The sequence below is a fragment of the Budorcas taxicolor genome, chromosome 2 (genome assembly GCF_023091745.1).
Source record: "Budorcas taxicolor isolate Tak-1 chromosome 2, Takin1.1, whole genome shotgun sequence".
NCBI lineage: Eukaryota > Metazoa > Chordata > Mammalia > Artiodactyla > Bovidae > Budorcas > Budorcas taxicolor.
In genome coordinates, this window is record NC_068911.1 from 30,224,903 (window position 1) to 30,231,846 (window position 6,944).

The following is a 6,944-nucleotide window of genomic DNA, read 5'->3' on the forward strand; positions in this document are numbered from 1 at the left end:
TTAAAGTCTTCCATTTTTCCTTTATTTCTTTGGGTATCTGGATCTTTCTCATTTGATGTCAAGCTCACAGGAGGCTTCTGTTTCCATCCTCCCTCTAAATAAGACTATTTAATGAAAAGTAAAAAAAAAAAATAATAACACTGGAAAATAAATTCTGCTACTTTTTGGGGCCTAAATACCAGCTAATTAGACCCAAGACCACCTTTGTTATCATCTTCACAGTTGTCTCCTTTGGTAGTTTGTCAAAATGGTACCCTGCCCAAGAGCCATGTCCTGTGACTTTATAGAGCCCTCCTACTTTGGCTCTGGACCACCACGTGACTTCACTGGGCCAATACAGTGTCAGAAAATGTGACTAGTAGAGGCAGGAAAGTCCTTCCTGATTGGTCCTGTCTGTTCTTGCCCTCTGCCACTGCTATGACAAGGACATTCCCAGGCTTGCCAACTGGTCTCAGGATGAGGATGAGAGATGCATGGAGCAGAACTGAATCTTGCAGTCCTCCTAGCTAACATCTAGCCAAGACCAGAAGGGAGAACCACCAAGCCAAGTAGAATCATGAGCTAAAATAACTATCCTGTCAAGACACTGAGTCTGGGGGGAGTTTGTTACACAGCATTATTTTAGCAACAGATAGCTACTATATCCTGAGAATGCAGCTATGAATGGTTAGGCAAATTCCTTCCTATTGCAGGGAATATAGATTAAATTGCTGAGTGTATTGGGAGAAATCCATGGCTGCACTGACAGTAGTGTATCAGCTGGGCTGGGCTTCCCTGATGGCTCAGGAGGCAAAGAATCTCTCTGCAGTGCAGGAGACAAAGGAGATGTGAGTTTGATCCCTGGGTCAGGAGGATCCCCTGGAGGAGGAGATGGCAACCCGCTCCAGTATTTCTTCCTGGGAAATCCCATGGACAGAGGAGCCTAGTGGGCTATAGTCTACGGGGTCTCAAAGAGTTGGACGTGACTGAGCACAGTATAGCACATCAGCTGGGCTGGTTTCTTTAGAAGAGATGGTGAAAACTTTCAACCAAGAAAGCTCAAAAATTTAACTCTTGGAAGCTGAGAAGCTGAGGGAGTTCTTCCTTGGTTTCAGCTTTTTTTTTTCTTTTTTTTTTATACCCTTTGTTCTATTGGTGGGTGAAAGTCTGATTGAGTGACAGTGGATATCTCTGAATGTTAGTACGCTCACTGCCTGCCTATTGCTTGTATGGTCAGTAAACCTAATAAGCTGGTTCCAGTCTTCAAAACAATGATAAGTCTTTTTATGAGTCTTTGGAGGCTGTATGCATGAATGAAACTCACTGCTATTTGAGGTTTACTGCCCAGTCAAGCTTTGAAATACCTAAATCTTTTAAAATAGATTATCTTTTTTAGATACACTTGATTTTTTTGCAGAAGGAATATAATCTATGTCTCCATGCTGCTGCTGCTAAGTCGCTTCAGTTGTGTCTGACTGTGCAACCCCAGAGATGGCAGCCCAGCAGGCTCCCCCATCCCTGGGATTCTCAAGGCAAGAACACGAGTGGGTTGCCATATCCTTCTCCAATGCATGAAAGTGAAAAGTGAAAGTGAAGTCACTCAGTCATGTCTGACTCTTAGCAACCCCATGGACTGCAGCCTACCAGGCTCCTCTGTCCATGGGATTTTCCAGGCAAAAGCACTGGCGTGGGTTGCCATTGTCTTCTTCAATGTTTCCATGAAAAATCCATTTCTTGATACTTGATTCATAGCTGTGATTTTGGAGTCTTGAAAAGAACTTTTATTTTTAAAATATAAAATGAATTTATTTGAGTGATTGGATTTATGACCTTCCTCATCCCTAACATAAGACAGAATATCAAGAAATAGTTGATATTAACTGGAAGTTATGAAGTACTGGTCATTTCCTGCCCAGAATCCAGTATACACAGTTTCTCTGATAAATGTATCCTCAATTTCCTCTCAGTTACCATGTCTCCCCCACTTTTAGTCCATGTGTTTCTGGTGGATTTTACTTCACCACGATGATCTCCATGTCCCTCCCTATTCCCCGTCACTTCCTCCAGAGGTGAGCATGTGGCTCAAGCCTGACCAATCAGATTCTCATGTCCTTTGAAACACTGGGTATTGTCACATGACCCAAGCGAAGCCAGTGAGGTCACTCTGACCCAATTAAGACTTTTTGGCTTGTGCAGTCAGAATAGAGGCATGCTTTCTCTTTCCTGTTGAAACTGGAGCTCTGAGAATGTAAGCCTAGTATTTCTAGAAGCCACCTTGTTGCTGGAGGGAGTTACCTGTCTGTAAACGGAACCAGCACAAGGGGGATGCAGACATGAAAGATGGAGCGACGCACAGGTTCCAATAGCATTGTCTGAGCTCTGGATCCAGCCATACTTGAAGCCACATAACCTGTGATTTACATTTTCATGAGCTGATTTTCTCCCTTTGATGGTACTTTTGAGTTGGTATTTTTTTCACCAACAGCCAAAATTCCTCATTAAGAAATGGTGTTTGGAGAACACAACTCCTTTTTTAAAAAGAAATAGTAATCTGCTTGGAGCTTGAGAAAAGATGGGACAAAGACTTGAAGGCCATTTTGATGAGAGGGAAACAGATGTTCTGTAGATAAAGGGGAAATGTAGAGGCTTGGAGGTATTGTGAGAATGGGAGAAATGCCATATTTGATGAAGCTGAAAGTGTTTTCCTTGACAAAATGGACTATTACATTTTTGATAATGAGAATTATGCCACTCCCTATGTCTCCCTTTTTATTTATTTATTTGGCTATGACAGGTTTTAGTTGTGGCATGTAAGATCATTAGTTTCTTCATGTGGGATCTTTAGCTGTAGCATGAGAACTCTTAGTTGTGGCCTGTGGGATCTAATTCCCCGACCAGGGATTAAACCTGGGACCCCTGCATCAGGAGTGCAGAGTCTTAGCCACTGGACAACCAGGGAAGTCCCTGTGCTTCCCTTTTTAGTTTTGACTGCCAAGCTTTCTTGTATTCAGAAAGCCACATATACTCTTGGTGGCCAGTACATATGTGTTTTCCCCATTCAGCTCAGTTTGATGAACATACACTCTGCACTCATTCATGCCAGACCAGAGGCTATGGGAATACCCAGATGTGTCTGTGGAGGAAAACAGATAAATACACAAAGAATTAAATACAATCTATTAGTTGCCACCTGCTGTGGACTGAATTTTGCACTATTAATTTGGCCTTGGATTACGGAATGAAGCAGGGCTAAAGCTAATAGAGTTTTGCCAAGAGAATGCACTGGTCACAGCAACACCCTCTTCCAACAACACAAGAGAAGACTCTACATATGGACATCACCAGATGGTCAACAACGAAATCAGATTGATTATATTCTCTGCAGCCAAAGATGGAGGAGCTCTATGCAGTCAACAAAAAACAAGACCAGGAGCTGACTGTGGCTCAGATCATGAACTCCTTATTGCCAAATTCAGACTTAAATTGAAGAAAGTAGGGAAAACCACTAGACCATTCAGGTATGACCTAAATCAAATCCCTTCTGATTATACAGTGGAAGTGAGAAATAGATTTAAGGAACTAGATCTGATAGACAGAGTGCCTGATGAACTATGGATGGAGGTTCATGACATTGTACAGGAGACAGGGGTCAAGACCATCCTCAAGAAAAAGAAATGCAAAAAGACAAAATGGTTGTCCAAGGAGGCCTTACACACAGCTATGAAAAGAAGAGAAGCGAAAAGCAAAGGAGAAAAGAAAAGATATAAGCATCTGAATGCAGGGTTCTAAAGAATAGCAAGGAGAGATAAGAAAGCCTTCCTCAGTGATCAACGCAAAGAAATAGAGGAAAACAACAGAATGGGAAAGACTAGAGATCTCTTTAAGAAAATTAGAGATACCAAGGGAACATTTCATACAAAGATGGGCTCAATAAAGGACAGAAATGGTATGGACCTACCAGAAGCAGAAGATATTAAGAAAAGGTGGCAAGAATACACTGTACAAAAAAGATCTTCACGACCCAGATAATCACGATGGTGTGATCACTCACCTAGAGCCAGACATCCTAGAATGTGAAGTCAAGGGGGCTTTAGAAAGCATCAGTACGAACAAAGCTAGTGGAGGTGACAGAATTCCAGTTGAGCTATTTCAAATCCTGAAAAATGATGCTGTGAAAGTGCTGCACTCAATATGCCAGCAAATTTGGAAAACTCAGCAGTGGCCACAGGACTGGAAAATGTCAGTGTTCATTCCAATCCCAAAGAAAGGCAATGCCAAAGAATGCTCAAACTACTGCACAATTGCACTCATCTCATGTGCTAGTAAAGTAATGCTCAAAATTCTCCAAGCCAGGCTTCAGCAATTCGTGAACCGTGAACTTCCAAATGTTCAAGCTGGTTTTCGAAAAGGCAGAGGAACCAGAGATCAAATTGCCAACATCCACTGGATCATGCAAAAAGCAAGAGAGTTCCAGAAAAACATCTATTTCTGCTTTATTGACTATGTCAAAGCCTTTGACTGTGTGGATCCCAATAAACTGTGGAAAATTCTGAGAGATGGGAATACCAGACCACCTGACCTGCCTCTTGAGAAACCTATATGTAGGTCAGGAAGCAACAGTTAGAACTGGACATGGAACAACAGACTGGTTCCAAATAGGAAAAGGAGTACGTCAAGGCTGTATATTGTCACCCTGCTTATTTAACTTTTATGCAGAATACACCATGAGAAACGCTGGGCTGGAGGAAGCACAAGCTGGAATCAAGATTGCTGGGAGAAATATGAATAACCTCAGATATGCAGATGACACCACCCTTATGGCAGAAAGTGAACTAAAAAGCCTCTTGATGAAAGTGAAAGAGGAGAGTGAAAAAGTTGGCTTAAAGCTCAACATTCAGAAAATGAAGATCATGGCATCTGGTCCCATCACTTCATGGCAAATAGATGGGGAAACAGTGGAAACAGTGTCAGGCTTTATTATTTTGAGCTCCAAAATCACTGCAGATGGTGACTGCAGCCATGAAATTAAAAGATGCTTACTCCTTAGAAGGAAAGTTATGACCAACCTAGATAGCATATTGAAAAGCAGAGACATTCCTTTGACAAAAAAGGTCCCTCTAGTCAAGGCTATGGTTTTTCCTGAGGTCATGTATGGATGTGAGAGTTGGACTGTGAAGAAAGCTGAGCACCGAAGAATTGATGCTTTTGAACTGTGGTGTTGGAGAAGACTCCTGAGAGCCCCTTGGACTGCACGGAGATCCAACCAGTCCATTCTAAAGGAGATCAGCCCTGGGATTTCTTTGGAAGGAATGATGCTAAAGCTAAAACTCCAATACTTTGGCCCCCTCATGCGAAGAGCTGACTCATTGGAAAAGACTTTGATGCTGGGAGGGATTGGGGGCAGGAGGAGAAGGGGATGACAGAGGATGAGATGGCTGGATGGTATCACTGACTCAATGGACGTGAGTCTGGGTGAACTCCGGGAGTTGGTGATGGACACGGAGGCCTGGCGTGCTGTGATTCATGGGGTCACAAAGAGTCGGACACGACTGAGCGACTGAACTGAACTGAACTGAACTGAAGTATGTTGAAGACTTAACCCTCCGTGTGATTGTTTCTAGAGGTGGGGTCTAAGGGAGGCTAAGAAGCTTAAATTATGCACTACTGAAGCGACTTAGCACACAGCACATGTGGTAGGGCAGACCCCATCTAACAGGAGTGGTGTCCTCATCAGAGGAGGAAGAGACACCAGAGGTCACTCACTGTCTGTGTAGGTGCAGAGGAAAGGCCATGTGAGGACATGGTGAGAAGACAGTCATTTGCCAGCCAGGAAGAGAGCTCTCATCAGAAACGGAACACCGCCAGACCCTGATCTGGGACTTCCAGTTCCAGGACGATGAGAAATGCATTCCTATTGTCTAAGCCAGCCAGTCTGTGCTCTTTTGTTATGGCAGCCCGGTCTGAATAATATACTACTTATTCCTTAATTTCATGGTCTCAGTTCTTTATTATTTATGAATTCATCATTTCTACTGATTGCAATTCAGTGCTTGGTCACCATGAATCCCCTGGAAGGTGAGGTGAAATACAAATAAACACATGTAAAAAGATCTGTTTGAAGTTTTCAGTTGTCTTCAAAGCATCAGCTTTAGCTTGCATGCGTGTGTGCTAAGTCACTTGTCCAACTCTTTGCGACCCTAAGATGCGATGTAGCCCAACAGGCTCCTCTTTCTATGGGATTCTCCAGGCAAGAATCCTGGAGTGGGTTGCCAAGCCCTCCTCCAGGGGATCTTCCCGATCCAGGGATTGAACCCATGTCTCTTACATCTCCTGCATTGGCAGGTGAGTTCTTTACCACTGGTGCCACCTGGGAAGCACCTAACCTCAGCTTGTATTTCCTCAAAAGCCAACCCCAAGACAAGGACCCAAGCAGGTGGCTTACCTGGGGAAATAGACCCCATGAATCACATTGAAGGAGGGGAGGGTGGAAAGAAAGGGAAAGGAGATAATCCAGTAAAGTTTCATTCATGAGTGGGTTCTTGGGCAACTGGTGCTCCATCCCCTTGGGGATCCTCTGAGAAAACATGTGCAACACACCTGCTGAGTTATCTGGGCTGAGAGGCTGGGATGTAGCTTCATTGACTGAGGATTTCTCCCAGGCCGTTGGATCCCTGGCACTTCTCCCTTCCCTGTGTGTGCTGGGCAAGCTGTCTGAAGAAGCTCTGAGGCAAAAAACCAGAAAGTGGCAGGTACCTGAAGTGGGAAGCCAACCACAGTCAGGGGCTATGGGCAAACTCAGAGGTAGACCAAGAATACCTGGGGTTGGACAGTTAGCAACTACTACAACCCAGGTATGAAACATGGTCTGCAGACAGTACTCAACAAGGATTTTTAAAAATTTTTTTTTAAATTTTTATTTTTACTTTATTTTACTTTACAATACTGTATTGGTTTTGCCATACATT

The 6,944-nt window shown here is 43.4% G+C and overlaps 1 non-coding gene across 1 annotated transcript; it reads right to left on the reverse strand.

Annotated features, from left to right (window-relative positions):
* Positions 1-2,865: 2,865 nt before the first annotated feature.
* On the reverse strand, positions 2,866-2,938 carry TRNAR-CCU (transfer RNA arginine (anticodon CCU)). The gene has a single exon. It is a non-coding gene; the product is annotated as a tRNA-Arg (tRNA).
* Positions 2,939-6,944: the final 4,006 nt, after the last annotated feature.